This window comes from Cantharellus anzutake, assembly GCF_015039405.1.
Source record: "Cantharellus anzutake strain C23 chromosome Unknown EI90scaffold_74, whole genome shotgun sequence".
NCBI classification, from domain to species: domain Eukaryota; kingdom Fungi; phylum Basidiomycota; class Agaricomycetes; order Cantharellales; family Hydnaceae; genus Cantharellus; species Cantharellus anzutake.
The window spans coordinates 382,398-400,274 of record NW_024067024.1 but is presented as its reverse complement, the minus strand read 5'-3'; positions in this window follow the sequence as shown (position 1 = coordinate 400,274).

The following is a 17,877-nucleotide window of genomic DNA, read 5'->3' as shown; positions in this document are numbered from 1 at the left end:
CAAACCATGATGAACAACATCCTCTGGGATTTCATCGACCGAGAGGTTGTCATCTGTTACATGGATGACATCCTCATTTTCACCACTACCCTAGAGGAGCACTGGAGGGTCATCTGAGAAGTCCTGGAGATGTTGCGAAAGAGGAAGCTCTTCCTGAAGCCAGAGAAGTGCAAGTTCGAGTGGATGCAGATCGAGTATCTCGGACTTGTCATCTCTGAGGGAAGTGTCGCAATGGACCCCATGAAGATTAGAGGAGTCCTTGACTGGCCCACCCCAACCAAGGTAAAGGAAGTGCAGTCCTTCCTAGGGTTTGTGAATTTCTACCGCCGGTTCATCAGAGACTTCTCTGAGAAGGCCCACCCGCTTCATGCACTGACCCGGAAGACCAAGGTCTGGAACTGGGGCCTGGACGAGGACCACACCTTCCACGCCCTTAAGGAGGCCGTCACCACTGCCCCTGTCCTCTCCTTCCCCACCGATTCCGGCCACTTCAGGCTCGAGTGCAATGCCTCCAACTTCGCAACCAGTGCAGTCCTCTCTCAGCTCCAGTCAGATGGAGAGTTCCACCCAGTAGCGTTCATGTCCAAAAGCTTCACAGACGTGGAATGCAACTACAAGGTATACGACAAGGAGATGCTCGTGATTGTCTGAGCCCTTGAAGAATGGCGGCACTTCCTGGAGGGCGCCAAGGAGAGGGTTGAGGTCTACATGGATCACCGCAACTTGGGGTACTTCCACATGGCCCAGAGGCTGAACCAGCGCCAAGCATGGTGGTCCCTCTTCCTCTCCCACTTCTATTTCACCCTCGTCCACTGCCCAGGGAAACTCATGGGGAAACCAGATGCGCTCTCATGATGTGCTGACCACCCGAAGGGGAAGGATGACAACGAGGGGCTGACACTCCTCCAACCCACCTGGTTTGAAGCCCAGGCAACGGAAGCGATCTCAGTAGAGGGAGAAGAGGTGGGGATCCTAGAAAGGATATGTGGAGCAAAGGATCACGACGAGAGGGTGGTAAAAGCCATGCGGGAACTGGGAGAAGGGACCCTGAGGGCGGATGAATGGGAGAAGCAAGGAGAGTTAATCCTGTACCAAGGAAAGGTGTACGTACCGAAAGACCTGCAACTCCGCCATGACCTGGTACGGTTGCACCATGACGCACAGGCAATGGGGCATCTGGGGCGATGGAAAACCCTAGAACTCATTTCCCGTGACTACTGGTGGCCCTGGATGGCAGAGTACGCCGGGCAGTATGTACGTGGGTGTGATACCTGCAACCGGGTCAAACCTTTCCCCTCACAAAAGGTTGGGAAGCTCACCCCAAACAAGGTCCCCACCCACCACTGGCAGATAATCTTGTCAGGGCCTGGCCTCGGACTCGGAGGCTCCCTGACCTCAACCCCCATCTAACCTGTCCTCACACTATGCGGGGCATGAGATGTATAGTAAAAGGAAAGATAATATATACACTTGCCTATGTGGGGCATGAGATGAGAAGAAGGGTAAAGGTCTCATCTCCCCGCATGGTTGCTATATAAAGGAATGGGTCACATGCCCACAACTATACAGCTCTTAGAGTTGTGTAGTGTGACCCGGAGGGAACATCCAGGTGGCAGTGCCCAGTAAGCGTGGGAACGTTCTGGGTGAGTTGCTTGCCCAGAACTGTGGCTGTGACCCGTGGGAACATTCTGGGCGAGCTGCTCGCTCAGAAAGTTCCCACGCTATCCCGTGCATGCGGATACACAACACAGAAAGGCAACAATGAAGGAATGGAAGGAAGGGATTGGTTGGGGAGTCTGGGGCACCCTAGGGCAGGGTGCTGAACCCTGACAAATCTCAGCAGACATGGTAGGAGAGCTCCCAGAGTCGAAGGGGTACAATGCCATCCTGGTTGTGGTAGGCTGCTTGTCCAAACACATCCATGCAGTCCCCACAGTAACAACGATAGACTTGGCAGGCATCATGCGGCTCTTCCTGGAACACATCTGGAAGCATCACAGGCTCCCAGAGGAGATCCTCAGTGACAGAGGGAGCGCCTTTGTCTCCCACTTCTTGAGAGAGCTTGCAGACCTCCTTGGAGTCAAACTCACCCCTTTGACACCCTACCACCCCCAGACGGACAGGCAGACCGAGTGGGTCAACCAAGAGATCGAAGCCTACCTCCGGGTGTTTGTCAACCACCGCCAGGACGACTGGGCGGACTGGCTCCCATTAGCAGAGTTTGCCTACAACAATCGCATCCACTCGTCCACCCACCAGACCCCCTTTGAACTCGACACCGGGCAACACCCCAGGATGGGGACAGAACCCACCCGTACATCCGAAGTAGAGGCTGCTGATGCCTTTTCATCAAGGATGATGAAAATGCAGGAGGAGGCAAAGGCAGCGCTAGAACATGCAGCGGACGAGATTGCCCACTATTATGATTGGGGCCGTGAAGCAGCCCCCAAGTACCAAGAGGGTGACCAAGTCTGGCTCAATGCCCAGAACTACACAACCGACGCCCCACCAAAAAACTAGACCACAAATGGCTTGGCCCTTTCAAAATAGTCAAAGTCATTTCCCCTGCCACTGTCAAACTCCAACTCACTGCATGACAGAAAGGAATCCACCCGGTTGTATCTGTAACAAACATCAGGCCGCACTGCCCAGATGAAATTGCAGAACGACCCCTTGACCCCCACCCGGGCCCGGAACTCGTAGAAGGAGAAGAGGAGTATGAAGTTGAAAAGGTATTGGACTCCAAATGGCTACGCCGGAAACTCTGGTACCTGGTAAAGTTCACAGGCTGGCCAAACTCGGAGAACCAGTGGCTCCAGCGGGACCACTTAACCCACACCCCCGACCGAATCAAGGAATTCCACAGAATGCACCCCCAAGCCCCAGGGAGAGAGAGGGAGAACCACCTGGCCACTTCGAGGCGAAGTGGCTTAAGGAGGGGGTGATGTCAGGGCACACCTGCCTGACCCGGCCCCACCTGACCCGGTGCCCCACCATCCACTCCTCCTGACCTCCCCCCTGTTCCCCTTTTACTCTTCCCTTTCTTCTCTTTCTTCTCTTCTCTCTCTTCTCTTCTCTTTCCTCTTTATTCTTTTCTTATCACACGGATGACTTCCTTTGTATCAATGTACCATTGACCCAGCTGCAGTGTAGCGTGCCCGGACCCGGACACACTGGATGACCTCCTGCATACCAGACACTCCTGGGACCTCTTATGGAGGTACCCGGATGGATGGGGCTGTGTGCATAGATGACATGGTGCTTCCCATGTGGCCTCAACCACATGTATATAAACACAGCCTAAGTGGGAACTGAGAAGCAACCTTCTTCTCACACTTCCCACTTTAGGCAAGTAGCTTACATCTCCCTTGTTAATAACAATAACACACTTCCCACTTTAGCCTAAGTGGCCAGGGACCCTTGTCTGCTTCAGGCCCATTGTTACACATGCCCACGTCACACCCTACTGGACCCTCAGCCCTGGGCGATATACCCAGGCGCTCTCAACCCCGGGTCGGTCCCTGACACCCTCAACCCCAGACACGTCCCTGACATAATCCGAAGTTGACAGCGTGGATGTTTAGTGGGGGAGAAGGGCCTGTGAAGGAACACTTTTCAGAGGGAGATCCATTCTCTGCATGGCTGTCAGGGCATGCGGCACACCGCACTGTCAGGGACTGACCCAGGGTCGAGAGCGTCCGGGTATATCACCCGGGGCTGAGGTGTCACAGCCATGCATTCCGGCCCATTAGCCACCCGTCCCGATGCCACCTGAGCCCATTCCTGCTATGCAAGCATGAGCATGAGCCCTGACCTCAGCCCTATCCTCCCTGAGGACTCCCTGCTCACTCCCCCACTTGCCCCTAGGCTCCCCTACACTTGGCCGACTCCCCCACAGCCACACCAACCTCCCAGCCCTGAGTCCGCCTCCAGCACTGTGCCCAGCGTGACTCCTCTACCCTGCCCACTTGGCCCCTACAGGGCTGCTACCATTCCCGCGCCCGACTCCAGCCCAACTCCGAGTCCAGCGCTGCTATGATACCATTGCCGCTATCGTGGCCCCACGCTCCTTCCTTTATTTATCTGTTATTGTTTGTTTTGACCCTCGGTCATTGCTGACCGCTATGCAGCCAACCCCGCTCCTTATTCATGTTTGCTTCTGGACCCTTCGGCCTTCGGCCCGGGTCCGCTTTCATTCATTCTTTCCTCCTATATATATCCTGTATACTACATTATAGTACCTTAGCTCTAATATTGATTTGACCATGACCTCCTAAGTCCTGACCCCCATGTCACGACCCGGAAATTCCCACGGTCAGGTGACCACTCCCTGCACCTTCTCCCTCCTCCGCTTTGACCCCATCAACTCCGCTGCCCACCCAACACCGCCTGGACAAGCCTGTCATCCCTCCCTGCCACTACTACCTGTTCCATGGCCCATCATGGGCCTATGAGTCATTCCTTATTACGCTTGTTTTCTTGACGGCTGTGCATGGCCATCCTTCTCCCATGCTCTTTGTTTGTTTTTGTTCCTTCTTAAGCCTGCCCACAATCTCCATGAGATCTGGCGACTTATTCCTATTCATTCTGTTACACTTAAATACCGGTTGTACACTACCTTGTACTTTAGTTCGAAAATCAACTAGGGTTACCCCCTGTGCTCCCTGTCTGATCCAGTTGCACCCTCTGTTCTCTGAAATATCGGGGCCACATCAAGCACAAGGCACAATGCTCACAAATGAGTCGTTGAAGCCGAAACCCCGCTTCACCATGATTGTCATCCCCACCCTTAACGGGCTGTTACGCTGGAGTAGTGGACCTTAACGGTCGCTGACAGCGAGTCATGGTAACGTTTTCCCATGCCCTGACAGTATTTTCGAACTCCCCTCGCTCTTGATGTTAAACGATGTCTCACAAACCCAGAACCCGTTCTCAGACCTGCCCACCTGTGGCTGGTACTTCTGCATCACCCTACACGCAATATACCTTGTGCATACTATTTGATAGGGAAGAGCCAGATGAACCTTTATTCGAGAGTTTCACAGCAGACCAGGCAGACTTATGGTCCTCAATGCCAGTGAAACGCCGTCGATACCGCTGGCAACGAACACCGAGCGAGGTTGACAGCGATTCGCTTGGTAATGAGGCCGAGTCAACAGCCCAGATACCAATTGAGCCAGTGCCAGAACCCGAACCAGAGCCCAAGCCAGCACCACGAGAGGAGCTACCCACCGATCCGCTGGTTACTGTCGACAAGATCAAAGAGATCGATATTGACCAAGCTGAGCAAGCCCTGCCAAAGGGACGTATGGCCTTCATACTCACCAAGGCAATCAGCGACCTTGCTCGAACCACTTGTGACATCCACCAGATGATCCCGCCGCTGGCACCACCCCCAGCTCCTCCACCACCACCTCGACCTGAACTGGCCCATAAGAAGGTCTGTGAACCCAAACCATTTGATGGTTCTGACCATAACAAACTCTGTATGTTCTTCGTCCAATGCGAAGTAAATTTTATGACCCGCGCCCAAGCATTCCCAACCAAGGCTGACAAAGTCCTGTTCGCCATCTCTTACTTGAAGGGGGCAGCACTGGACTGGTTTGAGCCCAATATCCTTCATGGCCACCGCCCCAGTCGAGAACCATGGTGGATGAACGACTGGACAAGGTTTGTGGGAGAACTCGAGCGTAACTTCGGCCTGCATGACCCCATTGGCAAAGCTGGAGAGCGTTTGTTCAACCTAACAATGAAGGATGGACAGACCATCAGGAACTACGTTACCGAGTTCAACCGCTATGTGGGTAAGTTGGACAACTGGGGTGAAGGAGCCCTCCACGCCCTGTTCTACCACAGTCTGCCTGATCGCATCAAGGATGAAATCACTCGGTTTGGTAAGCCAATGTCGTTATATGACCTATGGGACCTCACCGATGAAATCGATATGCACTACTGGGAACGAAAGACCCAGACTGATCGGCACAATAAACCCGCCTCCAACACCCATGATAAAGGCTCCCAAAAACCGCACCCCGCCAAATCCCACCGATCCGCCACACCTTCCCCCACCACACCCTCCACATCCACTAACAATAAACCAAAGGACAAGCATCCTGATGGTAAGCCAAAGTCTGACCTCGCTGCAAAACTTGGGAAAGATGGCAGGCTGACCAAAGAAGAGCATCAATGGTGCTTCGACAATAACCTGTGCATGTTCTGTGGTAAGCCAGGACACGTAGCTAAAGATTGTTACAAGGCCGGGTCGAGTGCATCCAAGGCCAGAGCGGCCAAAGTCGCCACCCCAGAACCGGCCATGACACCAGAGCCGGAGTCAGACTCGTTGTCTGATGCAAAAAACTAACCGGCAACCCTCCAGACGCTGCACAATTGGAGGGTTGTACTCAACCCCTTTGTGCGAAGAGGGAGGTACACTTGAACATTGTAAGCGGGCTAGGGATCTAACCCACTAGGAAAACAGGAAAGGATGGGGACCGGATTGGTATCCAGCAGGTCAGGAAAAAAAGGGGTAATGGTGATAATGGTCCGGTCCGGTGCGTGGGTGGCTCTAATCAATCTCTCACCCCACCTCTCTGGGTGACACTAAAGCAAGGACTGATCTAGAGGTCTTCTTACTGATGTTCTTCATCGTAATACTCCCTACTAGCTTGGGAGGGGCAAACTCGGTGGTTTCTAATCCAAGGGGAAAAGTAGATACATCCTCATGTACAGGTATATATGAGAAATGATCAAATAAAAATGATAAAAAATATCCGATGTGCCCCATGTGCTTAGGTGGATCATATGGGCAACAAACAATATCGGAAAAAAGAAGGGAAAACAATAATCAAGAAAACAATAAAGCAATAAATGATTTCCAGCCAAAAAATACCCAACTCTATCCATCGCCAATGAACTCCCGCTAATTATGGATCCTAATACTCCTAAATGACGCGTTTCCAATGGTACCAATATCGTCCAAATCGGTGCAGTGGTTGCTGAGATAAGTGAAATCCAGTCTGAGTGTGGCCATGCTGCTGGGTGGGCGTGGGAATTTGGTCTGTGGGGACTGGGAATGTGTCTGGAAGAATAGGAAAAAATCATGGAAGAGTAGGAATGGTATATGAGGACGTGTGTGATGTGTTTCGTGAAGTGGGGATGTGCAGGGATGGGGAAATCGCGATATTTGGTTCGTTTGTGCAGTACCGGCTGTGCCCACCTACAACGTGTCCACCCTATCTGACCCCAATTCTCTTTCTTTCTCTGTTTCTTTCGGTTCCTGTGATGGTTGATTTCCTGCTTCAAGGGGGAATGCCCCTGGCTCTCCTTTGTCTTCCAATTCAGGGGTGTCAGGGATCGCTCGTCAGTCCAAGTCGAATATCGCCCGAAAACCTAGTCGTAGACAAAGCTGAGGTTCCAACCCTCAGCGGCACATAGAGCTATATACACGAGTGACATCAATCAATCGGAAGAGATAGGATCAAAGGAACTAAACAATGATCCGATAGAAAACGAAGTGAATAGAGATGAAGGAACACTCGGATCAGGGGGCAGAGTCGGATCAGGAGAAGGTGAGGGATTTACGATATATGAGGGCCGATGCGGCTACATGCGGTGATATAGTCTTACGCGATATCGATAGGGTAACAGAGAACTGCTTACGCTATGTCCCCTGACAAGGGGCCTCTATCCCCCATTCAAAAATGTTTTCCGCTAATGGGCCACCCTCACTTTCTCCTACCAACTGTGATCCTTCCTTTGTTTTTCCCACTCTAATTGATTCAGGATCTTCCGATTGTTTTATTGATACTAAGCTCATTAATAAACACAATTTACAGACCTACTCCATACCCATGATGCAGCTCCGCTTGTTCGACGGCATGACAAATCACATGATAACGTGCGCCATCGATCTCCCCGTCCACTTAGCTACCGGCTTTATTAGGCCGTCTTTGTCAGCGCATGCCGTGCTGGTGCTCTTTGTCTGCAAAAAGGATGGTTCACTCTGCCTTTGCGTAGACTTTAGGGGCCTCAACCGGATGACCAAGAAGGATAGATACCCGCTGCCACACATAGCAGACCTACTGGACGCCCCAAGCCAAGCCAAAATCTACACAAAGCTCGATCTGCGGCATGCATACCATCTGGTGTGTATCGCTGTGGGTGATGAATGGAAGACCTCCTTCCGCACCCGCTATGGCTCCTACAAATGGCTAGTCATGCCATTCGGTCTCACCAACGCACCCGCAGTGTTCCAGCGGTTTGTCAATTCCATCTTCGCCAACCTCCTCGACATCTGTGTCGTCGTCTACCTAGATGACATTAGGGACATTCACGGCACTCACAACTCAGGCAAAACTAAGTCACAAGAATGCCAAAACTCACCACTCTTGTGTGACAGTTTTCAGAGACTTTTGAGTAAGTTTTGAGTGCAGCAAAAGGGCATTCACAGCGACAGGTCCAAAACACTGTCATAACGGACCCTCTGAATCAACCCATAAGTCCGTTGGCCTTAGAATGCGTGAATGTATTATGTAACGACTATGCCAGCGGTTCCACAAATGCAAGCGCTTAATCCAGGTTGGACTAAACCATGTTTCTCACCTCCAGACCAGATACTGCCACTAGCAGCACTGTCTTTTGTTATAGGCTAACCACCTTGTCTCTTAGCAACTCCAACAACAGCTCTGACGTCTCATCTGGTAGCAGTAGGTTGTTGTCTGACTCCAGTTCAGTTCCCCCAGCACTTCCAGTTCAAGTCAAGCTTCCGGCACTCAAGCTACCTCTTCCTTAGCCAACTCCCAAGTCCAATCAAGCTGGCAACAATACAACATGCGGTCAATGCATGCTTTCTTTGGCCACTACATGCACAAAGCTGATGATCCATGAAGATTTTGGCACAACCTGTGCGTTTCACCCCACAAATTTAACTTAATGCTTCACTTAATTGAGGACCATCCTACCTGCTGTAATTAGTTGTAGTAACGAGTGTGGTAGGCAACAGTGTGGTTCAGGTAGTAGGAGGCGTTGGGAAACTGTATAGTTACATTGGAGACAAATACATGAATGCAGGACGACATTAAGACTGTTTAAAACCGAGTTGTGAAAACAGATAGTTGTGGTTTTCACAGTCTTGTGGCCTCGGAGCCGCAACACGAAAACACCCTCTTGTGGCACACTTTTCAAAACACACCGGAGTTTTGAGTCACTTGTGAGTTTGAGTTTTGGCACAGTTTTTCCTGAGTCGTATACTCAGAAGACGAGGCCTCCCACGAGGAGCACATCCGAGAAGTCCTCTGCCGGTTACAACAACACAGCCTCCAAACCCGAAGAAGTGCGAATTCCACACAGACACCATGGAATACCTCAGGTACATCCTTTCCCCCAACGGGCTAACCATGTCCATGGAAAAGGTTAAGGCCATCCAAGATTGGCCCGAACCCTGTAAGGTAAAGGACGCCCAGTCCTTCCTAGGATTCTCTAATTTCTATCGGTGTTTTATCCACAAATATTCTGATATTGTGGTACTGCTGACCCGACTCACCCGCAAAGTCCCCTGGGTGTTCTTTGATGACTGCCATGTGGCGTTTCAATGCCTAAAGCAGGCCTTTACCTCTGCCCCCATCCTAACCCATTGGGTCCCCAATGCACCGATCATCATCGAGACAGACACCTCTGACTATGCAATATCGGGCATCATCTCCATCCGCTGCCCGGATGATGAGATACACCCTGTTGCTTTTCGGTCAAGGACGCTGACAGCGCCGGAACTCAATTATGACACCCATGACAAGGAGCTTCTAGCCATCTATGAAGCCTTTCGAGGATGGCAGCACTACTTAGAGGGCTCAGGAACACCCATTGACGTGGTCACTGACCACAAAAACCTGGAATATTTTTGCACCACAAAGCCCTTGACCCACCATCAGGCATGGTGGTCAGAGTTTTTATCCCAATTCAACATGGTGGTCCATTTCTGCCCAGGAAAATTGGGCGTTGTTGTGGGGACAACTCCGTGTACCGCAAAAAGTCGGATTCTGTGGAATTTGGTCACCAACACGCAGTACATATCCGCTGACGCTCACGATACTCATTCTATCACTATCCAACACTCCTTACACTCATTCCATATTTTTACATATTTTCCCCATCATTCCCGACAACCCAAGCAAAATTCCCACGCCCAACCACGCCGCCAATTTCACCCCCTCTCCAGACCTCCATACCCACACTCACAACCCAGCCCTCTTTCCACCCGATAGTGATGCTCTACCACCCTTCTTCACCCCCGGAGCATTTCCCAGAATGGCAATCCCATACCCGGATGGTTCAGCACGGAGTATACTCTCACATGGTCTTGACAGCACCTGTCAATGGCCACATCTCAAGAAGTACTGCACCAAATGGGACGAATAGGGGCTCGTTGGAAAGCTGGAGACGAGGAGGTTGCTGACGAGAGGATAGGCGGGCGCTGTGGCGAACTGTTGCGGAGTTAATTTTCACAATTCCCATTTCGGACCCGTTGTCACATTTTCCCCATTCATTCATATTTCTTTTATTGTTTCTTTGTTCCCAATTGGATATTCATCATTTACGGTTGCCTAACAGCCCGTTTACATTCCCCCATTCCATTCATTCCATTTCAAACATATATAAACTAGATAACAACTTGTACATAACAAGTTAGTATTGAATAGACCTGTGAAGGGACAAGCAGAAGTTGCATCCAAGTGGCAAAGACGCCATCCACCCCCTCTGAGCTAGTTGCTCACGTCTAAGACCCCTCACATCATAATACTCAGCCTTGACATCCAAGAGAGATGTAGGTGAGTGTTTGTTTGAGGTTTTTGCAGACTCAGTAGCGCCCACGGACCAAGACCCGGCCTCACGAACCACACCCGTGCACACTACCACCCTCCCCCTTCTCTCTGTCTCGAGTCTAGGCGATAGACCCGTTACAGCGTGAAACCGGATGCATTGACTAGATGGTGGGACGTTTACCCCAAAGAGGGGGATAGGGACTACGCTTGCATTAACCCTCAAAACTTCAGACTGGTGTTCACGCAGGAGCAGCTTGTGTCCTCCCTAAGAGCTACATACCTCACTGAACCCATTCTCCATGCAAGCTCCCTCGTTGATGTCGACGCTATCCATAAAGACATCATCACTGCCCTCCCCCATGACCCTGCCGTTGCGGACTATCTCACCGCTGCGATACCAGAGGATTCCCATTGGTCTAGGGATGCAGATGGCCTCGTAAGGCTGGACAACCGGATCTACGTCCCAGATGCCAACGACCTCAGGCTTCGCATACTGAGATACAAGCACGACCACCCACTCTCTGGGCACTTTGGACGGAACCGTACCTTGGATCTTGTCCGCCAGGAGTATACCTGGCTGGGTGTGCGCACCTTCGTTAAAGACTACATGTCTTCTTGCACCGCTTGCGCCTGCACCAAAACTCCCTGCCACCAGCCATACAGCCTGCTCAAACAACTCCCAATCCCTGAACGCCCGTGGCACTCCATCTCCATGGACTTCATAGAACCCCTCCCCACCTCTTCTGGGTACACCGCCATATTGGTCGTCATTGACTGGTTGTCCAAGCAGTGCGTCTTTGTACCGTCAACAGACACCATCATGGCGCCGGATTTGGCAAAACTGTTCTTACTCCACATCTTCTCCAAGCACAGCATTCCCTCCCACATCACCTCGGATAGGGGATCCGAGTTTATCTCCCACTTCTTCCGCTCCCTGGGCAAGGCCCTCGACATACGGCTACACTTCACCTTGGGATACCACCCTGAAGGTGACGGTCAAACCGAGTGGATGAACCAAACCCTGGAGCAGTATCTACGCATTTATTGTAACTACCAGCAGGACAACTGGTCGGAACTCCTGCCCCTCACTGAGTTCGCCTACAATAACACCCCGAATGCTACCACGGGGGTTTCACCGTTCTTCGCCAACAAGGGGTATCACCCCAACCTTGCCGTCCACCCCAAGCGAGATCTGACCTCAGCACGAGCACAAGAGTACTCAGTTGATCTCGACTCCCTCCACCAGTTCCTCTGTGAAGAGAAGACCCATGCCCAGCAGCGCTACCAAGGCCCTGCAGACGCTCAACGGCTCCCCACACCGCTGTTCGACATCAGCAGCTCAGCATTCGTCAAGGCCAAGTATTTCCACACTACTAGGCCGTCAGCAAAACTCGCTGAGAAGAACCTTGGGCCGTTTGAGATCATTGCGCAGCCAGGTTCTCATTCACGCACTCTCCACCTCCCCAACACCATGAAGGCTGTGCACCCAGTCTTTCATGTCTCTCAACTTGAGCCCATGACACCCAATACCATCCCTAACCAGGAACAGCCTCCACCGCCACCAGTGGAGATTGACAGCAAACTCGAGTACGAGATCGCCGAGATCCTGGATTCCAAGACTGACCGACGGCACAGCTGCAAGCTGCTGTACCTGGTACGTTGGCTTGGGTATGAAGGCACTGATGAGGAAACCAAGTGGCTCCCCGCTACAGAGCTGGAACACGCCTCGGATCTCGTCGCCAATTTCCACGCACGATATCTGGTGAAGCTGGGACCACAACACGCTTGATGACAGAGGATGGGATTGTTAATCGGTAAAGGCAGAATCTAACAACAGAGTGGAATAGGAGTCAGAGGTACTAGTCTCAGCCTGCCCCATTCTCTCTCCACCCAGCCTTGCACCCCACTCCTCAGCCTCCATGTGTTCCCTCCTCGACTGCATATCCATTAGGCATCGTTCCTCAGTATCGGTGACATATTCAAGTAGGCAGCCTGCTATAGCAGTCAGGCCTGTCAGAGTCTTGTTCACGGCCAGGATTGCCTTGTGGATCCATGCAAGGTGATCCTCAGTGGAACGCTCTCCCTCATCGTCCAATTTGTCATCGTCCACTTCCAACACCTCTGCATCCTCCTTAGGCCCCTTCACTCATGGGCACTTCACCATGGGTGACGTCCAGTCCCCACGTTGACACTTCTGCTTCAGCCTCTGGCACTCGGTGCAAACACCATGATTGCCCATACCCAAGATGCAGGCAACCTTATGCTGGACGCAACGATCACAAGGTGGGGGATCGTCTCCTGCTGTAGATGGTCGGTTACTGGCTGCAGGACGCTGTGATCGAGATGATCAGGATGATCAGTAGCACCCTGCGCCCCCGATCAGTCGACCAGGACTACTCACCTTCCCCGTCACCGACTCAGCCGTTTTCCTTTTCTTCTTCTCTTCTTCAGCAGCGAGATGAGCTGCCACTAGTCGCTCTGCCTCACGGCGAGCCTCTTCTGCATGATGCAATTCCTCCATGCGATCAGCCTCAACCCAGCGCCATCTGTGGTGTTCTTGGTGTTTCTGGAGCATGAGCTCCTGCTCGTCGCCAGAGTCGTACTGGAGGTCTTCAATCTTCCAGGAAGAGAGGTCCATTGCGTGAGCCTTAGGGGGCATCTTGGGCTGCAACAGCAAAGTTAAGTCCTTTTGTTCAGATCGCCATTGGAATCAAACCCGGCAGAGGCCACAGGATTCTCATGTGCACATGGGACTTCAAGGGTTCAGTCCCAAGGGGGGATACTGTCACGACCCGGCAATTCCCACGGTCAGGTGACCACTCCCCGCACCTTCTCCCTCCTCTGCTTTGACCCCGTCAACTCCACTGCCTGCCCGATGCCGCCTGGACAAGCCTGTCATCCCTCCCTGCCACTGCTACCTGTTCCACAGCCTGTCACAGGCCTATGAGTCATTCCTTATTATGCTTGTTTTCTTGACAGCTGTGCATGGCCATCCTTCTCCCACGCTCTTTGTTTGTTTTTGTTCCTTCTTAAGCCCACTGTCATGGCCGTGCATTCCAGCCCGTTAGCCGCCCGTCCCGATGCTGCCCGAGCCCGTTACCGCTATGCGAGCGTGAGCGCAAGCCCCAACCTCAGCCCTATCCTCCCTGAGGACTCCCTGCTCACTTCCCTGCTTGCCCCTAGGCTCCCCTACACTTGGCTGACTCCCCTGCTGCTGCACCAACCTTCCCACCCTGAGTCCGCCTCTGGCACCGTGCCCAGCGCGACTCCCCTACCCCGCCCACTTGGCCCCTACAGGGCCGCTATCATCCCTGTGCCCAACTCCGGCCCAACTCCGAGTCCAGCACCGCTACGATACCATCGCTGCTATTGCGGCCCTACGCTCTTTCCTTTATTTATCTGTTATTGTTTGTTTTGACCCTCGGTCATTGCCGGCCACTATGTGGCCAACCCTGCTCCTTATCCTTGTTTGCTTCCGGACCCTTCGGCCTCCAGCCCGGGTCCGCTTCCATTCATTTCTTCCTCCTATATATATCCTGTATACTACATTATAGTACTTTAGCTCTAATATCGATGTGACCATGACCCCTAAGTCCTGACCCCAACAAGGCAACCCCAGTGAGTCCGAAATGAGGGCCAAGAGACAGCTAGGGGGCACAGCACTCCCTTTAGAGTTGCTGAGGCCAAATGCCCTACCCCTGGGCCTTGTTCACGGCATCACGGCCATCGCGGCCTATAGCAGCCCGCCATGGCGACCTTTGTGTTAGAATTCTTGGTATTATGGTGTTCGCTATGACCAACTCACGTTTGGTGATGTTGAGTCATGTGGCGTTTAGATTTACACCTATTGCCTTTCTTGGTGGCGTCCGTGCCAAAGTCAGTGTGCATTCATAGCGCCTGACTATAAAAGAACAATTTTTCACAACCCAACCTTTCCTCAGTTCACGTACAACGGGACTGAGGTATGTTGGTTATCTCTTGTTCATCATCCATAAAACGTGTATCTAATATTCGTACACCAGCAACAACATCGCTAGGTGATTATTCTAATATACTTTTAGTTCACATACAATGGGACTGAGCGACAACATCACTAGTCCAACATTTCGTCTTATACTTTGGTGCCGACCCTGGACCAGTGTCTAACACCCGCCTGCAATCTCCATGAGATCTGGCGACTTATTCCTATTCATTCTGTTACACTTAAATACCGGTTGTACACTACCTCGTACTTTAGTTCAAAAATCAACTAGGGTTACCCCCTGTGCTCCCTGTCTGATCCAGTTGCACCCTCTGTTCTCTGAAATATCGGGGCTGCGTCAAGTACAAGGCGCAACACTCACAAATGAGTCATTGAAGCCGAAACCCTGCTTCGCCGTGATTGTCATCCCCACCCTTAATGGGCTGTTACACCGGAGTAGTGGACCTTAATGGTCACTGATGGCGAGTCACAGTAACGTTTTCCCATGCCCTGACACCCCAACAAGGCAACCCCAGTGAGTCTGAAATGAGGGCCAAGAGACAGCTAGGGGGCACAGCGCTCCTTTAGAGTTGCTGAGGCCAAATGCCCTACCCTTGAGCCTTGTTCATGGCATCGTGGCCATTGTGGCCTATAGCAGCCTGCAAAGGCGACCCTCGGTGCCGACCCCGGACCAGTGTCTAACATGAGGGCCCAGTAGGGTGTGATGCGGGTGCACATAACAACGGGCCTGAAGCAGACAAGGGTCCCTGGCAACACTCATGGATGAGTCATTGAAGCCAAAACCCCACTTCGCTGCAATTGTCAACCCCACCCTTAACAGGCTGTTACGCCGAGACAGCAGACCTTAATGGTTGCCAACAGCAAGCCACGGTAACATTTCCCATGCCCTGACATATGCCCCCTGTGCAGCGCCCTGAACATGCTTTGACCACTGAGGACAAGGTAATGCATGATGATGACATCACTTCCAACAAGGCATCTGCCTTGTCCACACATGATTCTGACATTGAGTCACTCCTGCCTTGCTGATTCCCTGCAACTCAACAGTTGCAACCTTCTCCAATGGCCAACACCGATGTGGGTCCTTCTTCAGGGCCTAGTAATTCACATCTTGCCTCTCCCGAGTCCGTTGTTTTGATGACTCCAACTCAGGGTGACCGACCTGTTGCCAAAAGGCCCCATGAAAAAGAAGAAAGCATAATGCTTTCCACATGTATTGTCAATGATGATACCTACCGTTCTGCCATGCAAGATTGTTCACTGCAACAATCTTTGTTTCAAAATATATATCATTTTTATCCTAGTGTCATATCCATCTACAGCCATCACCCTCCACCACCTCCAGTCCTTCCAGATTACCTCCTGTCAAGGTACCGAGCTGCTCGGACTCTAAGTCAAGGGATCCCGAGCCTTCGCTGGAGCTGAGGCCAAGGGGGACAGAATCAGTCTCAATGGGGGAACCCGGCAAAGCGGATTGCGATAGGGATTCCAGCTGAGCAGCGAGGGGAAGTGAGATCATATCATTGTATATACTATGTACAACATACCTGAGCAGCAAGGGGAAGTGAGAGAAGAAAGTTATCTTCCTCACTCACTACCCAGGGAATGATAAAGTCAGCATACCCGGCAAAGCGGGGCTGCTCTACAGAAGGAAATATAACAAATGTCTGTGCCAGTCCAGGGATGATGATCAGGCTGTGCAGGTATGGGGCAGGTGTGTCATCAGTTGTGTGTAAGCAGTCCAGACTTAACTGGGCTGTACTCTGACACCTCCATTCCTTTGTCACTAACCTTGGAGCCTCCATATTCCACACTCCCCTCTGACACCCCTGATGGTTATCACCCCCTCAATTCAATATATTACCTATGCCTCCCTAAGTACAGAGCCCCAAAGGCCTCTGGACAGCTCCAACATCCGCTAGCACACCCCTGCCTCTGCTGGGCAATTTAGTTGCCTACCCTGCAAGTCTACCTTCAGGCCAATCCCTCCTTTCCATTCCTGGGTTATAGCCCATCACTCTGCTAACCCTGTAACCTGACTCATCAGTAATATTCAGTCAGCTAACCTATAACCCTGTTAGCTCCACTCTGCTTGGTCCTGTCAGGGACTCGTCCGGGGTCGAGGGGGTCCGGGTATAGCGTCCGGGACCGAGAGCCTGGCGGGGGGCGGATCGGGCGTGCGTACTGACAGGCCCGATGTGGGACAGCGGTCCCTGGCCACTTAGACTGAAGTGGAAAGTTGTTATTATTATTAAAGGAGAAATATTGTACTACTTACCTGAAGTGGAAAGTTGAGAAGAAGGCTACTTCTTCGGTTCCCACTTCAGGTTCGTTTATATACATGCGGCTTGGATCACGTGACAGGTGCCACGTCACCTTCGCACACAGCCATAACCACCCGGGTGTCTCCGTGGGAGATCCCGAGGGTATCCGGTGCAGGCGTGCGTGCTGGGCACAGCGGGAAGTCGCCCGAGGTGCCCGGGCCGGGTACATGGTGGGCGCGCTGCAGATGGGTCAGTTGTACATTGATACAGAGAAAGTCGTCCGTGTAGAATAAAGAGAGAATAAAGGAGAAGTAAGATAAGGAGAAACTGAGGAGGGGAGGATGAGGGGGAAGAAGGGAAAGGGGGAGGAGGTAAGGAGGGGTGGACCGGCGGGGTACCGGGTCAGGTTGGGCCAGGTGGAGCCGGGTCAGGCGGGTGTGCCCTGACAGGTCCCACCATTCATGGGCCTGCCCTCTATGTAACTATATATACATAACTTGTAGATAGGTTGCACCCTGGTGATAAAATCAACTAGAGTTCTCCCTCTTCTAGAATCCCTTGCCAGTGTCAGGGCATGCCCCAACATGCCCTGCCTGACCCCTGCTCCACTTCCCTGCTCCACACCGCTTCCTCTTCCTTTCCCCTGTCAGAGACGGGGTTGAGACGAAGGAGTGTCTCTGTGGCAGAGGGCTTCGGCCTCAGCGACTTATGCCAGGAGCGCTGTGCCAAGTAACATGTCCATGCCCTAACTTACTAAACTGGCAACCAGAACTGAAAGGGGGTAAACTCTAGTCGATTTTATTACTGAAGTGTA